This window comes from Pan troglodytes, chromosome 16, assembly GCF_028858775.2.
Source record: "Pan troglodytes isolate AG18354 chromosome 16, NHGRI_mPanTro3-v2.0_pri, whole genome shotgun sequence".
Classification (NCBI taxonomy): domain Eukaryota; kingdom Metazoa; phylum Chordata; class Mammalia; order Primates; family Hominidae; genus Pan; species Pan troglodytes.
The window spans coordinates 22482422-22506564 of NC_072414.2; the positions used below are offsets into that span (position 1 = coordinate 22482422).

The window sequence follows — 24143 nt, forward strand, 5'->3', positions numbered from 1 at the left end:
CTGATATTCTGGTCATGCCAAGGTTTAATTAACTGGTTTGATTGTTTTTCTGTTTTCTTGCTTTTTTTTTCCTTCTTCCTGGGGGTTTCTAGTAATTCTAGTTTGATGTCTCACTTTCTCCATTTTTTATTTCATAGTTTTCTTCTGTGATTATTTTCACTGCAGCTGCAGGGCCTTATCCTGGGTTGGCAGAGAACTAGCACTTACTCTGCCCTAATTGGAATCCAGGAGAGATAGGAGGTGCCCTAGTGTGAAAATGTGTTTACTCCTCTCTGCTTCTGGTAGTCTCTCTGTAGGAGTTCTTTACATATTCTGAATGTTCACTTCTTATGTGATACATGATGAGCAACTATAGGTTGAATGTCTCTGATCCAAAAATCTGAAATCCCAAATGCTCCAAAGTCTGAAACTTTTTGAGTGCCAACATGACACTCAAAGGAAATGCTTATTGGAGCATCTCAGACTCAGGGGATTGAATTCGAGATGCTCAACCAGTAAGAATAATGCAACTATTACAAAATCTGAAACACATCCCAAGCATTTCAAATAAGGGACACTCAACTGGTATTTTCTTTTATTCTACAGTTTGCCTTTTACCCTGTTGGTTGTGACCTTTGAGGTACAGAAGTTTTTAGGTTTGATATATTTTTGCTTTTACTGCCTGAGCTTTTAATGTCATATCCTAAAAATTATTGACAAATTGATCGTCATAAAGCATTTTCCAAATTTGTTTTCCCTAGGAGTTTGATAGTTCTAGTTTTACATTTAGGTTTATAATTCACTTTGAATTAATTTTAACGTGGTGTAAGGTAAGAGTCCAACTTCATTGTTTTGCATGTAGATGTACAATTTTCCCAACACCATTTGTTGAAGAAAGTGTCCTTCGCCATTGAGTGGTCTTGGCATCCTTGTGGAAGATCATCGGACCATATATGCCAGGGTTGGTTTCTGAGGTCTCTGTTGTGTTGGTCCATAAGTGTGTCAAGAGTGTCTTTATGCCATGACCACATTTTTTTTTGGCTTATTGCAGTTTTGTAATTGTTTTGAGAACTTTAATTTCGTTCTGTTTCAAGATTGATTTGCCTATTCATGGTCCCTGGAGATTCCATATGAATTTTAGGATAGGTTTTTCTGTTTATCAAAAATGTCATTGGAATCTTTGTAAGGATTGTATTGAATCTAGGTCACTTCGAGTAGTGTTGACATCATTCCAAGATGAAATCATCTAATCGGCAAACCCAGCTTTTCTTTTCATTTATTTGTGTTTAATTTCTTTCAACAGTGTTTTGTAGTTTTCTGTGTCCAAATCTTTTGCCCTCTTGGTTAAGCTTATTTCTAATTTTTATAATGCTGTTCTAAATGTAATTCTGTTTTTTTTTTTTTTTTTTTTTTTTTTTTTTTGAGATGGAGGCTTGCTCTGTCTCCCAGGCTGGAGTGCAGTGGCACTATCTCAGGTCACTGCAACCTGCACCTTCCTTATTCAAGCGATTCTCCAACCTCAGCCTCTTAAGTACCTGGGATCACTGGTGCGCGCCACCACGCCCAGCTAATTTTTTGGTATTTTCCGTAGAGACAGGGTTTCTCCATGTTGAACAGGCTAGTCTTGAACTTGTGACCTCAGGTGATCTGCCCGCCTCGGCCTCCCAAGCTGCTGGGATTGCAGGCATGAACCACCGCACCCGGCCAAATGTTATTCTTTTTAAAAATTTCTTTTGTTTTCTCTTTCTCTTTCTTTTCTTTTCTTTCTGTCTCTTTCTTTCCTTTCTTTCTTTTTTTTTTTTGAGACTGTGTCTCACTCTGTTTCCTAAGCTGGAGCACAGTGGCACAATCTCAGCTGACTGCAACCTCCACCTTCCAAGTTCAAGCAATTCTCCTGCCACAGCCTCCCAAGTAGCTGGGACTACAGATGTCGGCACTATGCCCAGCTAATTTTTGTATTTTTAATAGAGATAGAGTTTTGCTATTTATATTAGAGATGGGGTTGGCCCAGCTGGTCACGAACTCCTGACCTCAGGTGGTCCACCCGCCTTGGCCTCCCAAAGTGCTGGGATTACAAGTGTGAGCCACTGCACCTGGCCTCTTTTTAAAATTTTATTTGCAGATTGTTCATTGTTAGTTTATAGAAATGCAACTGACTTGTGTGTGTTACTGTATCCTGAAACTTTGTTGAATTTCATTATTCTACCAGTATTTTGTAGAATTTCAGGATTTTTACACATTATATCCTGTTGTCTGTGAACAAAATTTTGTACTTTTTCCTTTCCAATTTGCATGCTTTTTATTACTTTCTGTTGCCTAATTATTCTGAGTAGAAATTCCAGTACTGTGATAAATAGAAGTGGCTGGAAGAGATGTTGCTATCTTATTCCTGATCCTAGAGGAAAAGATTTTAGTTTTTCACCATTGAGTATGATGTTAGCTGTGAGCTTTTCATGCATAATCTTTATTTACTGAGGAGTTTCTATATATTACTAATTCTTTGAGTGTTTTTATTAAAAAAGGTGTTCATCTGGCTCTGGAACCAGATAAATGTTGACCTGATAGAATGGATTGGAATGTCCCCTTCTGGTTTTTCAGCATTTTTGGAATATTTTGCAGAGGATTGGCATTAATTCTTCTTGAAATGTTTGGTAAAATTCTCCAGTGAAGTTATCTGGACTTGCAATTTTCTTTTTGGTGGGGTTTTTGATTACTGGTTGAATCTTCTTACTAGTTGCAGGTCTCTTTGGATTTTTTATTTCTCTGTGATGCAGTATGGTGGTTTGTGTTTCTAGGAATTTATAAATTTATTCTAGGTTGCCTAGTTTTGTGGCACATGGTTGCTCACATTAGTCTCTTGTAATCGTTTTCATTTCTGTGGCATCTGTTGTACTGTCACCTCTTTTATTTATGATTTTGGTATTTGAGATGTCTCTTTTTTTCTTAATATAGCTGTGAGTTTTAAAATTTTTACTGATCTTTAAAAAAACAAACTCTGTTTTTTTTTTTTCCATTTTTTCTGGTCTTATTCTGCTTATCTCTGCTCTAATCTGTTATTTTCTTCCTTTTGCTTGGTTTGTCACTAGTATTTTTTTCCCCTTCAGGTGTAATGTTAGGATATTGATTTGAGATCTTGCTTCTTTTTAATTTAAGCACCTGCAGCTGTAAGCTTCCCTTTAGCATGGGTTTGAGATCTTTCTTCTTTTTAATTTAAGCATCTGCAGCTGTAAGCTTCCCTTTAGCATGGGTTTGAGATCTTTCTTCTTTTTAATTTAAGCATCTGCAGCTGTAAGCTTCCCTTTAGCATGGGTTTGAGATCTTTCTTCTTTTTAATTTAAGCATCTGCAGCTGTAAGCTTCCCTTTAGCACTGCCTTTGTTGCCTCCTCCTGAGTTTTGGTATGTCACGGTTTTGTTTTCATTTGCTTAAACATTTTTTTGTCCTATTGTAATATAATTGTGTTGTTTTTAGTAAAGGTAATTAATGAAACACATAATGAATTGTACTTCTGTTTTTATAATATTTTAAGCATTCTTAACTCAGAAATGTAAATTTTAGAAAAAAATTCCAGGCCAGGCACAGTGGCTCACACCTGTAATCCCAGCAATTGAGGAGGCCGAGTGGGGCGGATCATCTGAGGTCAGGAGTTGGAGACCAGTCTGGCCAACATAGTGAAACCCTGTCTTTAATAAAAATAGAAAAAAAATATATAAAAGTTAGCTGGGTGTCGTGGTGGGTGCCTGTAATCCCAGCTACTCTGGAGGCTGAGGCAGGAGAATCACTTGAATCTGGGAGGTGGAGGTTGCAGTGAGCTGAGATTGCACCACTGCACTCCAGCCTGGGTGACAGAATGAGAATCCATCTCAAAAAAAAAGAAAAAAGAAAAAATTTCAGACATATTTATTTGTATTTCAATTTAGAAACTATGATCTCCTAAGTGTATTGACACAGCAACCTGACATAAAGATAAAGAATAATAAGCATATAACCAAACGGAAACTTGCAAATACCTGTTTTTTATTAATTTTTAATTATATATATTTAAAAATTGCCAGGTGCAGTGGCTTACACCTGTAATCCCAGCACTTTGGGAGGATAAGGTGGGCAGATCACATGAGTTCAGGAGTTTGAGACCAGCCTGGCCAACATGGTGAACCTCATCTCTATTAAAAATCAAAAAATTAGCCAGGCGTGATAGCATGCATCTGTAGTCCCAGCTACTAGGGAGACTGAGGCAGGAGAATTGCTTGAACATGGGAGGCAGAGGTTGCAGTGAGCCAAGATAGTGCCACTGCACTCCAGCCTGGGTGACAGAGTAAGACTCTGTCTCAAAAAAATAAAAATTGTCTGGGCGCAGTGGCTCACACCTGTAATCGCAGCACTTTGGGAAGCTGAGGCAGGCAGATCACGTAAGGAGATCGAGACCATCCGGGCTAACACGGTGAAACGCCATCTCTACTAAAAATACAAAAAATTAGCCGGGTGTGGTGGCAGGTGCCTGAAGTTCCAGCTACTCCGGAGGTTGAGGCAGGAGAATGGTGTGAACCTGGGAGGTGGAGCTTGCAGTGAGCGAGATTGCACCACTGGACTCCAGCCTGGGTGACAGAGCGAGACTCTGTCTCAAAAAAATAAAATAAAATAAAATAAAATAAAACTAAGGTGTGTTTGACATACAAAAATTACACATATTTAATATATACCGTGTGTGTGTGTGTGTGTGTGTGTGTGTGTGTGTGTGTGTGTGTGTTACAGAGGTTTTACTCTTGTTGCCCAGGCTGGAGTGCAGTGACACGATCTCAGCTCACTGCAACCTCCGCCTCCCGGGTTCAAGCAATTCTCCTGCCTCAGCCTCCTGAGAAGCTGGGATCGCAGGCATGCGCCCCCACGCCCAGCTAATTTTTGCACTTTTTTAGTAGAGACAGGGTTTCACCATGTTGGCTAGGCTGGTCTCGAACTCCTGACCTCAGACGACCACCTGCTTCGGCCTCTCAAAGTGCTGGGATTACAGGCGTGTGACACCGAATGTATACATCCTAATGAGTTTAGAGGTAAGTATTCGCCCCAGGACTCATCACAACAAATAATGCCGTAAACTTGACCATCACTCCCCATATATTTCTCATTCTCACCCTTTTTAAAAAATGAGACCGGGAATGGTGGCTCACACCTGTAATCCCAGCACTTTGGGAGGCCGAGGCAGGTGGATCACGAGGTCATGAGATCAAGACCATCCTGGCTCACACAGTGAAACCCCGTTTCTACTAAAAATACAGAAAATTAGCCGGGCCTGATGGAGGGCACCTGTAGTCCCACCTACTCGGGAGACTGAGGCAGGATAATGGTGTGAACTCGGGAGGCAGAGCTTGCAGTGAGCCGAGATCATGCCACTGCACTCCAGCCTGGGCAACAGAGTGAGACTCTGTCTCAAAAAAAAAACAAAATTAGATGACCCTTTCACCTAAAATATACCCTCTTAAGTTTCTTTTTAAGTGTACAATACAGGATGGCCATGCATCAGAGATATATGTGGGTTTGGTTCCAGACCACTGCAATAAAGTGAGTTATACAATTTCTTTTGGTTTCCCAGTGCATGTAAAAGTATGTTTATACTGTGCTGTATAAAGTGTGCAATAGCATATGTCTACAAAGTGTGCACACTTTAATTTACAAATACTTTATTGTTAACAAGTGCTAACAGTCATCTGAGCCTTCAGAAAGCTGCAATCTTTTTGTGTGTGTGTGACAGAGTTTTACTCTGTGGCTCAGGCTGGAGTAATTGCAGCCTCAACCTCATGCTCAATCAAACCCCCACCTCAGACTCCTGACTACCTGGGACTACAGGTGCATACCACCATGTCCAGCTAATTTTTGTATTTTTTTTTTTTTTGTAGAGATGGTGTTTTGCCATGTTGCCTTGACGTCCTGGGCTCAAGCAATCCACCCAACTTGGCCTCCCAAGGTGTTGGGATGACAGGTGTGAGCCACTGCACCTGGCCAAATTTCAGTCTTCTTGCTGATGGAGGGTCTTGCCTTAATGTAAGGTGGTGGTTGCTGAGCTTTGGGGTGGCTGTGGCAATTTCTTAAAATAAGACAACATTGCAGTTTTCTGTGTCAATTGATTCTTCCTTTCACGAAAGAATTATCTGTAGCATACGATGTTGTTTGATAGCTTTTTACCCACAGTAGAACTTTCAAAATTGGATTCAATCCTGTCAAACCTTCGTACTGCTGTACCAACTAAGTTTATGTATTATTGTAAATCATTGGGTTCAATCCTGTGAAGCCCTCCTTCTGCTGTACCAACTAAGTTTATTCTAAATCTGTTGTCATCTCAACATTGTTTACACTCTCTTCACCACGAGTAGATTTCATCTCAAGAAACCACTTTCTTTGCTCATCCGTGGAAGCAACTCATCCACTCACGTTTTCTGCGGAGCCTGCTGCAGTCTCGCCAGAACTTCAGGCTCTGTCTCTGATTCTAATGCTCTTGTTATTTCCACCATATCTGCAGTTACTTCCTCCACAGAAGTCGTGAACCCCTGTGTCATCTGTGAGGGTTGGAATAATCTTCCCAACTTCTCTCTCTCTCTCTTTTTTTTTTTTTTTTTTTTTGAGATGAAGTCTTGCCTGGGCTGGAGTGCAGTGATGCGATCTCAGCTCACTGCCACCTCCACCTCCTGGGTTCAAGCAATTCTCCTGCCTCAGCCTCCCAAGTATTTGGGATTACAGTCACCCCCGACCAGGCCCAGCTAATATTTTTTGTGTTTTTAGTACAGACAGGATTTCACTATGTTGGCCAGGCTGGTCTCAAATTCCTGACCTCATGATCAACGTGCCTTGGCCTCCCAAAGTGCTGGGATTACAGGCGTGAGCCACCAAGCCCGGCCCCAACTTCTCCTAATGTTGCTATTTTGATCTTCTTTTTTAAATCATGAATGTTCTCAATGGAATCTAGAATGGTGAATCCTTTCCAGTAGGTTTTCAATTATTTTGCTGAGATCCATCAAAGAAATCACTTTCTACAGAAGCTATAGCTTTATGAAATATATTTTTTAAGTGATAAGACTTGAAAGTTGAAATTATTCTTTGATCCAAGGGCACCAGAATGAATGTTGGGTTAGTAGGCATGAAAACAATATTCAGCTCTTTATACATCTCTGTAAAAGCCCTTGAGTACCAGGGGCATTGTCAGTGAGCGGTAATACTTTGAAAGGAATCTTATTTCTTGAGCAGTAGTTGTCGACAGTGGGCTTAAGATATTCAGTAAACCATATTTGTAAACCGATAGTCTGTCATCCAGGCTTTGTTCCCATTTGTAGAGTAGAGGCAGAGCTGTGTTTTATCATAATTCTTCAGGGCCCTTGGATTTTCAGAATAGTAAATCATCATTGGTTTCAAGTTAACATCACCAACTGCATTAGCCCTTAACAAAAGAGCCAGCATGTCCTTTGAAGCCTTAAATCCAGGCATCAACTCCTCTCTAGCTGGGAACATCCTAGATAGCATCTCCTTCTAGTAGAAGGCTGTTTTGTCTCCATTGCAAATCTGTTTAGTGTAGCCATCTTAATCAGTTATCTTCTAGATAGCTTTCTGCAGCTTTCCCAACAGTACTTACTGCTTTATCTTGCGCTTTTATGTTATGGAGATGACTTTTTTCCTTAAACCTCAAGAAACAAGCTCTTCTAGCTTCAGACTTTTCTTCTGCAGCTGCCTCACCTCTCTAAGTCTTCATAGAATTGAAGAGAGGCCAGGTGCGGTGGCTGTCACACCTGTAATCCTAGCACTTTGGGAGGCCAAGGCGGGCAGATCACCTGAGGTCAGGAGTCCGACACCAGTCTGACCAACGTGGAGAAACCCCGTCTCTACTAAAAATACAAAAAATTAGCCAGGCGTGGTGGTGCATGCCTGTAATCCCAGCTACTCGGGATGCTGAGGCAGGAGAATGGCTTGAACTTGGGAGGCAGAGGTTGTGATGAGCCAAGATCATGCCATTGCACTCCAGCTTGGGCAAGAAGAATGAAACTCTGTCTCAAAAACAAAGAAAAAAAAGGAAAAAGAGAGTTAGGCTTAGGCTTAATGGAATTTTTTTTTTATCTTCTATCTAGACCAATTAAACTTTCTTCATAACAGCAGCAAGATTGTTTAGCTTTTTATCATTCATGTGTTCACTGGAGTAGCACTTTAAATTTCTTTCCAGAACACTTCCTTTGCATTCACAACTCGGCTAATGTTTGCTGCATGAGGTCTAGCTACTGGCCTGTCTTGCTTGCAACATGCCTTCCTCACTAAGCTTAATTATTTCTTCCTTTTGGTTTAAAGTGACAGACATGCAACTCTTCTTTCACTTGAACATATAGAGGCTATTGTAGGGTTATTAATTGGCCACATTTTAATATTAATAAAAAGAAGCCTGAGAAAAAGAGAGAGAAAGAGAAATGGCCCGTTGGTGGGGCAGTCAGAACAAACGCATTTGTCAATTGTTTGCTGTCTTATCCTGGTGTGATTTGTGGTTCCCAAAACAATGACAACAGTAGCATTAAAGATCACTGATTACAGATCACCATAACGATTCAATAATAAAATGCTTAAAATACTGTGAAAATGACCGAAATGTGACACAGAGACGTGAAGTGAGCACGTGCTGTAGGAACAATGGTGCCAGTGAGACCTGCTGATTGCAGGGTTGCCACAAACCTTCAATATGTAAAACACATGGTCACAAAATACAATAAAGCAAAGTGCAGTGAAACAAGATGTGTCTGTCTTTTGATAGACTCTGACAATCTCTATCTTTGAATTGGTACATTCATAGCATTAACATTCAAAGTGATTATTGATATCATTGGATTAATATCTACTACATTTGTTACTGTTTTCTATTCATTCTCCTCAGTCTTCATTCTTTTGTCTACCACTCTTTTTCTGCCTTTTGCAGTTTTCATTGATGATTTTAGATGACTACATTTTCCCTGTCTTTCTTAGCATGTACTTCTATTTTTAAAACTTTTTTTAACTAGTTGCCACAGAATTTGCAATATACATTTACAACCAATTCAAGTCCACTTTCAAATAACACTATCTCACTATCCCACAAATAAGACTACCTGCTTAACAAACAAAACACCTAATTCCTCAGTAACATTTACAACCAATTCAAATCCACTTTCAAATAACACTATCCCACTATCCCACGAATAAGACTACCTGCTTAACAGACAAAACACCTAATTCCTCAGTAACATTTACTACCAATTCAAGTCCACTTTCAAATAACACTATCCCGCTATCCCACAAATGAGGCTACCTGCTTAACAAAGAACTCATCTAATTCCTCAATATACATTTACAACCAATTAAAGTCCACTTTCAGATAACACTATCCCACTTCACAGGTGACTACCTGCTTAACAAAGAAAACACCTGATTCCTCCCTCCCATCCTTCCATTCCATTCCTTGTATTATTGTTCCTTATTTCACTTGTGTAAAAGCATACACAATCTATCTGTGTGTATTTATTATTATCTACAAACTTATTGGTCAGATCAATTATGAATAAATACATGTTTTTATTGTACCACAATTCCTCCCTCCCATCCTTCCATTCCATTCCTTGTATTAGTGTTACTCATTTCACTTGTGTATAAGCATACATAATCTATCTGTGTGTATTTGTTATTGTCTATGAACTTCTTGGTCAGATCAATTAAGAATAAATACATAGGTTTTTATTGTACCACAATTCTTTCTTTAATGCTCTTTTTTAAAAAATGTTGATCCAGGTTTCAGTTATATATCTTTTGTTTCCCTCTAAAGAATTTCATTTAACATTTCTTGCAAGACAGGTCTCCTGGCAACAAGTTTCTTGAATTTTTATTTTTCTGAGGAAGGCCTTAATTCTCCTTCACTTTTGAAGGGTGTTTTCAGTGGGTACAGAAACTTAGGTTGGTGGGTTTTTTTCTGTCAATATTTGGAATTTTTCATTTCACTGTCTTCTTGCTTTCACAGTTTCTGCAATGTTGAATGCACTTCTTATCTTTGTGTCTCTGTAGGTAAGGGGTTTTCTGCCCCACCTCTGGTTTCTTTCAGAGTTTTCCTTTATCTTTTATTTCATATAGTTTGAAAATTATATGTCCAAGTGTAGGTTGCTGGCATTTATTCTGCCTGGTGTTCTCGGAGCTTCCTGGATCTTTGGTTTGGTGTCTGACATTAATACTGGAAGTTCTCAGACATGGTTGTTGCAGAACTTTCTTCTATTTCTTCTCCTCCTGGTATTCTCATTACTCTGTTTCACCTTTTGTAGTTGTCCCACAGTCTTGGATATCATCTTCTGTTCTTTTCAGTGTTTCTTTAGTTTTCAAAGTTTCTGATGATAAATCCTCAAGGTCAGAGATTCTTTACTCAGCTGAGTCCAGTCTACTAATAAGCCATCAGAGGTATTCTTCAGTTATTTACCACATTTTTTATCACTACATTATGTTGAAGGTTCTTACGATGTCCGTCTTTCTGATTACATTACCCATCTACACTTGAATGCTGTCTACTTCATTCATTAGGCCCTTAGCATATTCTCCAGAGGTTTAAAAAAAAATTCCAAAATCATATCTTTGTCTGCTTCTGAAGCTTGCTCTGTTGACACAAATTGTATTTTTTTCTTTTTTTTGGATTTTAGTATGCCTTGCAATTTTTTCCGTTTATTCTCATGCATGGAGCACCCACTAAAAGTGACTGTTGTTAGTATAGCTTCAGTAATGCAGTGATGAGGTGACAGGGCAGATGATGCTCTCTTAGTCTCTTTAGGCTAGTATAACAAAATACTTTAGACTGAGTAATTCATAAACAACAGAGATTATTGCTCACAGACCTGGAGGCTGGAAAGTCCAAGACTAAAGGGCCAGGATATTTGGTGTTTGGTGAAGGTCAAACATTCAGACACTCGCAACGACCATAGCGACAGCAGCAGTCTTCAGGAATCCTATGTGAGGGACAAACACTCAGAAGCCAGCTGGAGTGTTCTAGAATCCTATGTGAGGGACAAACATTCAGACCCCAGCAGTAGTGTTGTGGAATCCTATGTGAGGGACAAAAATTCAGAACCTCGTAGCAGTGTTCTGGAATCCTATTTGAGGAACAATCAGACCACAGCAGGAATGTTCTGGAATCCTATGTTAGGGACAAACATTCAGAGCCCAGCAGCAGTGTTCCGGAATCCTATGTGAGGGACAAACATTCAGACCACAGCAGGAGTGCTCTGTAATCCTATGTGAGGGACAAACATTTCAAAACCTCGTAGCAGTGTGCTGGAATGTTAGGTCAGGGACAGATATTTAGACCCTCGCAACAGTGTTCTGGAATCCCATCTGCGGGACATTCAAACACTCGCAGCAGTGTTCTGGGATTCTATGTGAGGGACAGACATTCAAACCCCAACAGCAGTGTTCTGGAATCTGATGTGAGGGACAGACGTCAGACCCCAGCAGCAGTGTTCTGGAATCCTATGTGAGGGACAAACTTTCAGACCCTCGTAGCAGTGTTCTGAAATCCTATGTGAGGGACAAACATTCAGACCCCAGCAGCAGTGTTCTGGAATCCTATGTGACAGACAAACATTCCGATCACAGCAGGAGAGTTCTGGAATCCTATGTGCGGTACAAACTTTCAGACCACAGCAGGAGAGTTCTGGAATCCTATGTGAGGGACACACATTCAGACCCCAGGAGCAGTGTTCTGAAATCCTATGTTAAGGGCAAGCATTCACATCCCAGCGTGAATGTTCTGGAATCCTAGGTGAGGGACAAACATTCAGACCACAGCAGGAGTGTTCTCAAATCCTATATGAGGAACAAACATTTAGACCAAAGCAGGAGTGTTCTGGAATACTATGTGAGGGACAAACATTCAGACCCTCTTACCAGTGTTCTGGAGTCCTATGTGATGAACAAACTTTCAGACCACAACAGGAGTGTTCTCGAATCCTATGTGAGGAACAAACATTCAGACCACAGCAGGAGTGTTCTGGAATACTATGTGAGGGACAAATATTCAGACCCTCTTAGCAGTGTTCTGGAGTCCTATGTGATGAACAAAATTTCAGACCACAGCAGGAGTGATCTGGAATCCTATGTGAGGGTCAAACATTCAGACCCCAGCAGTAGTGTTCTGGAATCCTGTGTGAGGGCAAACATTCAGACCCACGTGGCAGTGTTCTGGAATCCTATGTGAGGGACAAACATTCAGAACCTCATAGCAGTGTCCTGGAATCTTATGTGAGGGAGAGACATTTAGACCCTCGCAGCAGTGTTCTGGTATCCCATGTGAGGGACAAACATTCAGACCCTCCGAGCCATACATTCAGACCACGGCAGCAGTGTTCTGGAATGGTATGTGAAGGACAAACATTCAGACCACGGGAGCAGTGTTCTAGAATCCTATGTGAAGGACAAATATTAAGACTCTCGTAGCAGCGTCCTGGAATCATACGTGAGGAACAACCATTCAGACACCAGCAGAAGTGTTCTGGAATCCTAGGTGTGGGAAAAACATTCAGAACCTAGTAGCAGTGTTCTGGAATCCTATGTGAGGGACATACATTCAGACCACGGCAGCAGTGTTCTGGAATGGTATGTGAAGGACAAACATTCAGACCCTTGTAGCAGTGTTCCGGAATTCTATGTGAGGGACAAACATTCAGACCACAGCATCAGTGTTCTGGAATCCTATATGACGGACCAACATTCAGACCCTTGCAACAGTGTTCTGGAATACTAGGTGAAGGAGAAATATTCACACCCTTGTAGCAGTGTTCTGGAATTCTATGTGACTGACAAACATTCAGACTCCAGCAGCAGTGTTCTGTAATCTTATGTGAGGGACAAACATCCAGACCCCAAGAGCAGTGTTCTGAAATCCTATGTTAAGGGAAACATTGAGACCCCAGCATGAATGTTCTGGAATCCTATGTGAGAAACAAACATTCAGACCACAGCAGGAGTGTTCTGGAATCTTGTATGGGGGATAAGCATTCAGACCCTCGTAGCAGTGTTGTGGAATCCTATGTGAGGGAGAAGCATTCAGAGCACAGCAGGAGTGCTCTGGAATCCTATGTTAGGGACAAACTTTCAGAACCTCGTAACATTGTGCTGGAAACCTATGTGAGGGACAGACATTTAGACCCTCGCAGCAGTGTTCTGGAATCCCATGTGAGGGTCAAACATTCAGATCCTCGCAGCAGTGTTCTGGAATTCTATTTGAGTGACAAAGATTCAGACTCCAGCAGCAGTGTTCTGTATTCCTATGTGAAGGACAAACATTCAGAATCCAGGAGCAGTGTTTTGAAATCATATGTTAAGGGCAAACATACAGACCCTAACATCAATGTTCTAGAATCATATGTGAGGGACATACATTCAGACGTCGCAGCAGTGTTCTGGAATCCTAGATGGGGGACAAACATTCAGACCCCAGCAGCAGGCTTCTGGAATCCTATGTGGGGGACAAACGTTCAGACAATGGCAGCAGTGTTCTGGAATCCTATGTGAGGGACAAACACTCAGAGCCTTGTAGCAGTGTTCTGGAATCCTATGTGAGTGAGAGCGCCTGGAGTGTACTCAACCTGACACCCCCAAAGCCCTCAAAGGGTCTGACCTCCCAGCATGCACCTGCCTCTCCCTGAACCCCAGCTGCCCACCCTGCCTGTTCCCTGGCCTCCTCCATCCTGTGCAGCCCATAGACTGTGACCATATCTCCAGCCACTCTGGCCCTTCCTTTACCTTTGTCCTGTCAGAATCTCTGAGCAGGATCTCCCAGGTCCATCCAAACACGTGCTTTGTCCACTTTTGACTAGGCCCTTGGGCATCACTGCGCTATCCCAGCTGTCCACAGGGCCTTCAATAATGCACATTGCACCTGGCTTATCCAAGCAGTGCTCAGCAGCCCACATTGACCAGGTCCCTGTTGACCAGACCCCTCACATCAGGTCCTCCCTGACGACACCCTCACTGATTAGACCCTCATGACCAGGCCCCACTAACAAGGCCCCCACTGCCAGGCACACAATGACAAGGACTCCACTGACCAGGACCTTACTGACAAGACCTCACGGACCAAGTACTTACTGACAAGTCCTCACGGACTAGGTCATTATTGACAAGGCCTCACTGATCAGGTTCCACTGATCATGACCTCATTCCCTGGCCCCAAAGATGAGGCCCCACTGACCAGGCCTCCAGGGAACAGGTTGCCACTGATCAGGCCCCTAATAACCAGGCCTAAGGTCACCAGATGCCCCTGACTGGGACCCTAGTGAGTAGACCCCACTGAACTGGCACCAAATGCTGAGATCCCCGCTGACCAGGTCACCCTGTAGACCAGTGCTACAAAAGTCACCACTGACCAAGTCCTCTCTGACCAGGACGCTACAGATTAGGTCCCGCTGCAAGGCTGCCCTGACCAGGGCCCCACTGACAAGGGCCTCACTGATGAGGACACGCCCACCAGGGTCTGCTGACTGGGTCCCATGTGCCCAGTCCTCCACTGAATAGAACCCCTTGACCTGGTCACCAGTGCCCCAGCCCATGCTGACCAGGCCAGCACTAAGCCCCAGCTGACCAGGTCTCCACTGATCAAGCCCCACAGCCCAGGTTTGCACTGACCAGACACCAAACAACTGGCAGTCAATAGGTCCCCACTCACCAAAACCCCCACTACTAGACCCCACTAATGAGACCCTCTCTAAGCAGACCCCTGCTGACCACGATCCCACTAAATAGTCCTCACTCACCTAGGTCCACTGACCAGGCCCGCACTGATCAGGCCCCTCCTAACCACACCGGAAATCCAAGCGTCAATGACATGTTTCATATGGCAGAAGTTGGAACAAGACAGAGAGAGGAAAGAGGTTCCACAGCCTTTTAAACTACTAGATCTCATGAGAACTCACTCACTATCAGGAGGATGGCATTAAGGGCTTGGTGCTTTGCCATTTGTGAAGGATCCACTCCCACTCCTTTATGATTAAAGCTTTTTCCACCTAGGCCCAGACTCTAACATTAGGGAGTGTACTTTCACATGAGTTTTGGAAGGGGCATAGAGAAAAACCATATTATTCTGTCCCTGACCCCACAAATCTCATGTCCTTCTCACATTGCAAAATACAGTCATGCCTTGCCAGCAGTCTCCCAAAGTCCTAACTCATTTCAGCATTAACTCAAAGTTACAAAGTCCAAAGTCTCATCTGGGTCAAGGCTACATTCTCTTTTGCCTACGAGTCTCTGAAATAAAAAGCAAGTTCACTGTGTCTAAGGTACAATGATGGTACAGGCATTGTGTAAGCTTTCCATATCCAAAATGGAGACATTTTCCAGAAAGCTTCTTATTTTTATCTGAGGCCCCCTCAGCCTGGCCTTCACTGTCCATGTTTTTGTCAGCATTCTTGTCACAGCCATTTAACCAGTCTCTAAGATGGTCCAAAAATGTTCTCATCTGTCTGTCTTCTTTGGAGCCCTCCAAACTCTTCCAAACTCTACCCATTACCAAATTCTGAAGTTGCTTCCACATTTTCAGGTATCTTTATAGCAATGCTCCAGCCCTCATTTGCCATTTTTGGTAAGATTTATTTTGAAAAAGAGGTTTAATTGGCTCATGGTTCTGCAGAGTGGACAGGAAGCTTAGTGCTTCTGCTTCTGGGGGGCCTCAGAAATCTTTCAATCATTGTGCAAGGTAATGAAAGAGTGAATTGTCTCACATGGCAAGAGAAAATCACGGAGAGTAGGGAGTGATATAGAGTTTTCAGTGGCCAGATCTCAGGAGAAGTCACTCGTGATTGTGAGGACAGTACCAAGGGGATCGTGCTGAACCACTCATGAGAAATTTGCCTTCATGATTCAATCACCTTATACCAGGATCCACCTCCAACATTAGGAAGCATAACTCAACATGAGATTTGGTGGGGACACATATTCGAATTGCCTCATCAGTCTTTGAGTATAAAGACATCCATAGCAGGCTTTATCCAGCCAGCTTCTTTGGGATTCTTTATAGGGTTTCAGATCTATAGGATATCCACTAAAAATATTCCTACTTCAAAAGGCAATAAAGGAAGTGGTATTATCATTCTTCAAAAAGTTACAATAGTAGTGTAGGCATTCATAGTATGATTTAGTTCATTTGCTACTGTTTCTATTCTATCACCATATTAACACTTTCCTACACAATTCTATATTCAGCTGGCTTTCAGTTGAGCACAAAGTCATCCTTGTACTACCACCGATAGCTGGCACCAGCTCTTTGATACTGTTATCATTCTGCTGTAGAAAGTACCCGTGAACTGGAAAAAGTCCACAGTCGAATAGCTAGTCATTCAACACTATCAAATTTTAGGTGACTTTTTGAAAAAATAGTATCTCTTGTTGCAAGAAATGCTCCATCTGTGATTTCAAGTCTCTCACTTGAGTGAATTGGATGGAAGTGGTGAATTTCAGCCAAAGTGGCCAAAGAAATCCTGTTCCTGTCATAATGATGCCATCAGCCTCTGCACCTCTGTCTTCCCTTCTGCCACATGTTGTCTGTTCTCCGTGACTTTGGTAAGAGCTTCCTTGTGTATGTGGATGATGTCCAGGATGTTTGTCTTGTGTCCCTGAGACAGCACTAACAGGTCCATGGCTGGGTCCAGGTCCTTCCTGGACTGACTGGCAAGGAGCTTACTGATGTTCTTGAAGGCATATCTGGTGAAGTGGATGGCCTAGTCAAGTTCCAAGGCCTGGCTGAGGCTGAAGAAAAACTGGCCACCTTCTGATGCTCTTTCTAAAAGCCTGTCACTGTCATCTGCTTGCTTGTCAACTCATTGGCTGTGAGGTTGAGCTGAGTGGCCTGTGTCCATCTTCTTGGGGAAGCATTTGAAGCCATCAGTCTTTCTCTCCCACCCCTAAAGGTTGATGGTCATCACCTGGGGGTGTGCTGACGGTCAGAAAGAAGCCAGCACTCACTATCTCATCCTTCTCAGCCTTCCTCTTGCACTCTCTCCAGGCTGTCTCTTCAGTGGTGGTGGTATATATCAGAAAGTGATAGAAGATGTGGCACTGTGCCCACACCCAGAAGCTGGCCATGTGGTTGGCTCATCCGCCAGAATGGATGCTCTGGGTGCTCTTTGAGCCAACTTGGCCTTGCCTAGCATTCACAGGCTCCAGGTACCGACATGTTGCTCTGAGTGAGCTTGTCCTGCCTTGGGCCAAATTCTGTCAGGCCAGGGCCACAAAAGGCCGAGTCCCACGGGTGGTAATCCTGGCTGCTTTCTGCACTTCCATATAAAGACCTCCTGAAGATGGCCTGTGGTCTACCTCTTTGCAACCAAGAAGCCCGCAGTGCCATATGAATCCTCAGGCATGGACTGGAGCCCCCGAGGAAGCACACACCCTGCTCCTGAGCCTGCTGCTCATTTTCTCTGTGTGGCTCCATTTGTGTCACAGTTGTTGCACAGACTTGTGCATGCTGGGCAAGGCCAAGCTGGCTCAAAAAGCAACCAGCCACCTCTGCAAGGTTGTGCCAGGAGCCGGTGGACCGGCCACCAACCTCACTCACTGCTGGTCAGGTTACATCAGTTATTCTACCCTAGAGGTAGGGCCCCAGTGCCATATGCTTTTCCTCAGGCCTCTGCTCTATCAGTCATCAGGCGGCAACCACTCAGGCTGTGGGAACCTGGCCATCCCTCCTTCCTTGAGTAGCTGAGGTTGCTGGCTTGTCTGCCTACTACAGGCACAGCCTTGCAGATGTGGCTAGTTGCTCTGAGCCAGCTTGGCCTTGCCTGGCATGCATAGGCCCCAGGTACTGACACTCTGCTCCGAGTCAGCTTGTCCTGCCTTGGGTCAAATTCTAAGTCTGGCCAGGGCCACAGAAGGCCCAGTCCCCTGGGTGCTAATCTTGGCTGCTTTCTGCACTTGAACATAAAGTCCTCCTCAAGACAGCCTGTGTTCTGCCTCTTGGCGACCAAGAAGCCTACAGTGCCATACGAGCCCTGAGGCATGGACTGGAGCCACAAAGGCAGTGCACGCCCCGTTCCTGAGCCTGCTGATCATTTCCTCTATATGGCTCCATTTGTAGCACACTTGTTGCAGTGAGGCTTGTGCATGCCAGGCAAGGCCAAGCTGGCTCAAAGAGCAAGCAGCCACCTCTGCAAGGGTGTGCCAGGAGCAGATGGACCAGCCACCACCCTCACTCACTGCCAGACGTGGTACATCAGTTCTTCTACCCTAAAGGTGGGGCCAAGAGGCAGACCACAGGCCATCTTGAGGAGGACTTCATGTTCAAGTGCAGAAAGCAGGCAGGATTACCACCCTGGGTACTCGCCCTTCTGTGGCCCGCAGTGCCATATAAGCCATGAGGCATGGACTAGTGCCATCTGCTTTATACAAAAATTAACTTAAGATTGATTAAAGAGTTAAATATGCCACCTGCTTTTCCTCAGGCCTCTGCTCCATCAGGCATCAGGTGGCAGCTACTTATGCTGTTGGAACCTCGCCATCCAGGCTTCCTTGAGCGGGTGAGGTTGCTGGCTTGTCCGCCTGCTACAGGCACAGCCTTGCAGAGGTGGCTGGTTGCTCTGAGCCAGCTTGGCCTTGCCTGGCATGCATAGGCCCCAGGTACTGACACTCTTCTCCGAGTCAGCTTGTCCTGCCTTGGGCCAAATTCTAAGTCTGGAGAGGACCACAGAAGGCAGAGTCCCCTGGATGGTAATCCTGAGTACTTTCTGCACTTGAACATAAAGTCCTCCTCAAGAGAGCCTGTGGTCTGCAGCTAGGCAACCAAGAAACCCGCCATAGGAACCCTGAGGCATTGACTGGAGCCCCAAAGGCAGGGCACACCCTGCTTCTGAGCCTGCTGCTCGTTTCGTCTATGTGGCTCCGTTTGTTGCACAGTTATTACACTGAGGCTTGTGCATGCTGGGCAAATTCCAAGCCACTTAGAATTTGGTCCAAGGCAAAACAAGTTCACTGGGAGCAGCGTGTCGGTACCTGGGGCCTTTGCATGCCAGGCAAGGCCAAGCTGCCTTAAAGAGTAAACAGCCTCCTCTGCAAGGGTGTGCCAGGAGCCGGTGGACCCACCACCAACCTCACTCACTACCGGTCAGGGTACATCAGTTCTTCTACCCTAGAGGTAGGGCCCAACTGCCATCTGCTTTTCCTCAGGCCTCTGCTTGATCAGCCATCAGGCGGTGGCCATTCATGCTGTGGGAACCTGGCCATCCCTGCTTCCTTGTGTAGCTGAGGTTGCTGGCTGCTCCACCTCCTCCAGAAGCACCCTTGCAGTGGTAGCTGGTTACTCTTTGAGCCAGCTTAGCCTTGCCTAGCATGTACAGGCCCCAGCTACTGACACACTACTCCGAGTGAGCTGGTCCTGCTTTGAGCCAAATTCTAAGTCTGGCCTGGGCCACTGAAGGCCAAGTCCCCTGGGTGGTAAACCTGGCTGCTTTCTGCCCTTGAACATAAAGTCCTCCTCGGCTGGTCTATGGTCTACCTCTTGGCAACCAAGAATCCTGCAGTCCCATACAAGCCCTGAGGCATGGACTGGAGCCCCAAAGCAGTGCACACCCTGCTTCTGAGCTTGCTGCTCATTTCCTCTGTGTGGCTCCATTTTTAGCACAGTTGTTGCATTGAGGCTTGTGTATGCCGGGTAAGGCCAAGCTGGCTCAAAAGGAAACCAGCCACGTTTGCAAGGGTGTGCCTGAAGTGGTTGGACTAGCCATCAACGTTGCCCACTCAAGGAAGCAGGGAATGCACGTTTGTACCATGCATTTCACTACAGGTCATTTCCCCTGAGGTTGGTGGCCTAGGTTTTCTTCTAGATTTTTTATGGTTTTAGGTCTTACTTCTAACTCTTTCATCCATCTTACTTAATTTTTGTTTAAGGTGTATGGGTGTGGCCCAGTTTCAGTTTTCTGCATTTGGCTAGCCAGTTTTCCCAACACCATTTATTAAATAGGGTATCCTTTCCCATTGCTTGTTTTTGTCAGGTCTGTCAAAGATCAGATGCTTTTAGATGTGTGGTGTCATTTCTGAGACCTCTGTTCTGTTCCATTGGCCTATAGATCTGATTTGGTACCAGCCCCATGCTGTTTTGGTTACTGTAGCCTTGTAGAATAATTTGAAGTCAGGTACTGTGATGCCTCTAGCTTTGCTGTTTTTGCTTAGGATTGTCTTGGCTATGTGGGCTCTTTTTTGGTTCCATATGAAATTTAAATTAGTTTTTCTAACTCTGTGAAGAAAGTAATGGTAGCTTGATGGGGACAGCAATGAGTCTATAAATTACTTTGGGTGGTATAGCACTCAGGCACAGAAATGTCCTTGTGTTAGGCAATACCATTCAGGACATAGCCATGGGCAGAGTCTTCATCACTAGAACACCAAAAGCAATGGCTGCAAAAACCAAAATTTACAAATGGGATCTAACTAAACTTAAGAGTATCTGCAGCGCAAAAGAAACTATTATCAGAGTGAACAGGCAACCCACAGAATGGAAGAATATTGTTGCAATCTATCCATCTGACAAAGGGCTAATATGCAGAATCTACAAAGAACAAATTTACAAGAAAAAAAAAACCATCAGAAAGTGAGCAAAGGGTATGAACAGACACTTACCAAAGAAGACATTTATACAGCCAACGAACATGTGAAGCAAAGCACATCATCACTGGTCATTAGAGAAATGGAAATCAAAACCACAATGAGATACAATCTCACACCACTTAGAATGGTCATCGTTAAAAAATCAGGAAAGAACAGATGCTAGAGAGAATGTGGAGAAATAGGAAAGCTTTTACACAGTTGGTGGGAATATAAATTACTTCAACCATTGTGGAAGACAGTGTGACAATTCTTCAAGGATCTACAACCAGAAATATCATTTGATCCAGCAATCCCATTACTGGGTATATACCCCCAAAATTATAAATCATTCTAATATAAAGACACATGCACCTGTCTGTTTATTTCGGCACTGTTCACAACAGCAAAGACTTGGAACCAACCCAAATGCCCACCAATGATAGACTGGATAAAGAAAATGTGGCATATATACACCACGAAATACTATGCAGCCATAAAAAGGGATGAATTCACGTCATTTGCTGGGACATGAATGAAGCTGGAAACCATCATTTTCAGCTAACTAACAGAAGAACAGAAAACCAAACACCACATGTTCTCACTCATAACTGGGAGTTGAACAATGGGAACACATGGACACAGGAAGGGGAACATCACACACCAGGGCCTGTCAGGGTGGGGGGCTAGGAGAGGGATGGCATTAGGAGAAATAACTAATGTAGATCATGGGTTGATGGATGCAGCAAGCCACCATGGCATGTGTATACCTATGTAACCTGCATGTTCTGCACATGTACCCCAGAACTTAAAGTATAATTAAAAAAAAAGAAATTTGCTTTTAATTAAGCTTTTAATCATAGAACTTGTGAAGAAAATCCTTTTGAATCTTTTATTACCACATCATAGCTGGGACAAACTGCTGACGCTTTAAAAGTAACACAAATATCAAACAGAAAGAACTAGACTTAGGAACCAAACTCAGGTTTCTGTAGTGAACAGGGCAGAATCTTCACATTGGGTCACCACAACTACTCCTTCAGTTTAGCCTTGTCTAGCAAAAGGGTGGCCTTGTTATATAGATGAGACCACTTATGTAAAAAAAAAAAAAGTTTTAAAAAATAATTTCTGCTAATTGGAATGTTTTTTGTTGTTGTTTATTTGTTTGTTTGTTTGTTTGCAGCCATAGGAGTTTTAGCCAATTCAGAGGACTTGCTCCCCACAATTTGGAAAATTCCTTTGGATTTGACCAAGTCAGGAAGAGACGGGAGAAAAGTGAAACAACAACAATAAAGCCCCAAGTATAAACAAACAAAAAGAGTTAAGCAAAACAACAAATGCACAATTCATATGATTACTGAGTGTTCTAATGGTAAGGAGAAACTAAAAGCAGAAATTAAAAGCAGCTGGTGAGTAATCTTAAATTTTAGTCATTAAGGAAAAATTTTAAGACAAAACTCTAATTCAGCTACTTACCTGGAAACAAGGCTCAGGCTGGTGATCGTTCTCTGCCATCTTAGAAGCTGGAAATAACTTACACTCACCTTCCCTGTCAGAAGCAAGCTGAAACTCGGGAAAGGAGGTGCCTGCTCTCCATCACCACAGAAGCAGGAAAACTTGCCTTTGTTATGCCCAGACCGTTAGTTCCCCAAAGAAGACCACCAGAGTCCAGAGTCAAAGCCAAGCGGCAAGGATCTTTACTATAAGTTCGAACCTGGTCCCTCCATTCCACAGCATACAAGAGGGCCCTGAACAATGCGAGTGTTTGCTTTTTATAGCTTGAAAGTTACAGGGGAACAAAGGAATTCTTTTGGTTCCCGCTCTTTCAGTAAAACTTTGAACAGCTGTCCCCTTATCGGAGACTTTCCTGGTGGTGTTTGTACTGGGCTCAGGAAGTTTGAGAGATATATGGCGATATGTGGTGGGATGGGAGGATGGGATGTGTTTGTACTGGGCTTGTTTGTTTTGAGCCCGGGGCTGAGGAATGTGCCCGGCTCCTTTCACCTTCCTTGTTGGAAATGAGTAAAACTTCAGAAAAGGAGTTGTACAGCAAAATCAAACTTAGATCTCAACCAGATTTTGGGAGATCAGGGACTCTTTGCAGGGGAGAAGCTCCACAACCTCAGCAAATTATCCTGTTGGTTTGGGCAATAAAGATAGCCCAGGTTGGTATCAATCAATAATGAGATTTATCAAAGGTCAGGACCACCTTTGTAATGTCCTTCTCTGTCTTTTTTTATCTTTATTGGTATATACGTTTTGTCGAAACTGGGAGTGTAACACCTGATTTCTTCTGTTTTCCATTTGCTTGAAAGATTTTTCACCATTCCTTCATTTTGAGCCTATGTATGGCACTGCATGTGAGATGGGTTTCTTGGAGACGGCATACTCAAATGGGTCTTGGTTCTTTATCCAGCTTGCCCCCCTGTGTCTTTCAATCAGAGCATTTAGCCCATTTCCATTTAAGGTTAGTAATGGTATGTGTGGATTAGATCCTGTCGTCATGCTGTCAGCTAGTTATTTTGCAGACTTGTGTATGTGGTTGGTTTTTAGCATTACTGGTCTGTGTACTTCAGTGCATTTTTGTAGTGGCTGGTGATGGTCTTTTCTTTCCATATTTAGTGCTTCATTCAGGAGCTCTTGTAAGGTAGATCTGGTGATAATGAATTCTCTCAGCATTTGCTTGTCTGAAAAGGATCTTGTTTCTCCTTCACTTATGATGCTTAATTTTGCTGGACATGAAATTCTGGGTTGAAATTTCTTTTTCTTTTAACCATTTATAATAACACCATGTTATTATATGGTATATCTGTCTCTGCCATACTACGTGAAATTTCTTTTCCTTAAGAAGTTGAATATCTTTTCTGGCTTGTAGGGTTTCAGCTGAGAAGTCTGCTAAGGCTGATGGAATTCCCTTTGCAGGTGACGTTGCCTTTCTCCCTAGCTGCCTTTAACATTGTTTCTTTCATTTTGACCTTGGAGAATCTGATGATTATATGTCTTGGGGATGATCTTCTCGTGGCTTATCTTACTGAGGTTCTCTGGATTTCCTGAATTGGAATGTTGGCCTGTCTGGATAGGTTGGGGATATTCTCATGAATGATATTCTGAAGTATGTTTTCCAAGTTGGTTCCATTCTCCTCATCTCTTTCACGTACACTAATCAGAAATAGATTTGGTCGTTTATATAATCTCATATTTCTTGGATGTTTTGTTCATTCATTTTCCTTCTTTTTCCCCCCATTCTTGTCTGCCTGTTTTATTTCAGAAAGCCGGTTTTCAAGCTCTGGGATTCTTTCCTCTGCTTGGTCTATTCTGCTGGGTGGTCTTGCACATGAGATGGAGTTGGTGTGACCTCAGCACTCCTTAGTCTGCTTGCCTCTCCCAGGACCCCAGCCTGGCCACACCTGCTTACAGGGCAATCTCGGGTGCCCACACACACTACAATAATTTTCATAATGCAATCACACATAATCACTATGTGACTGCATTATGAAAATTCTTGTAGTGTGCTTTTCAGCTCTATTAGGTCGGTTATGTCTTCTTTATACTTGCTATTTTGTCTGTTAGCTCCTA

At 43.3% G+C, this 24143-nt stretch overlaps 1 long non-coding RNA gene across 1 annotated transcript in view; it reads left to right on the top strand.

Annotated features, from left to right (window-relative positions):
• The window catches only part of LOC129137122 (uncharacterized), an 83397-nt gene extending 59481 nt beyond the window's left edge, over positions 1–23916 (top strand). The window contains exon 3 of the long non-coding RNA XR_008539290.2: positions 21751–23916. This is a non-coding gene — a long non-coding RNA (uncharacterized LOC129137122). The remainder of the gene's footprint in view (positions 1–21750) is intronic.
• Positions 23917–24143: the final 227 nt, after the last annotated feature.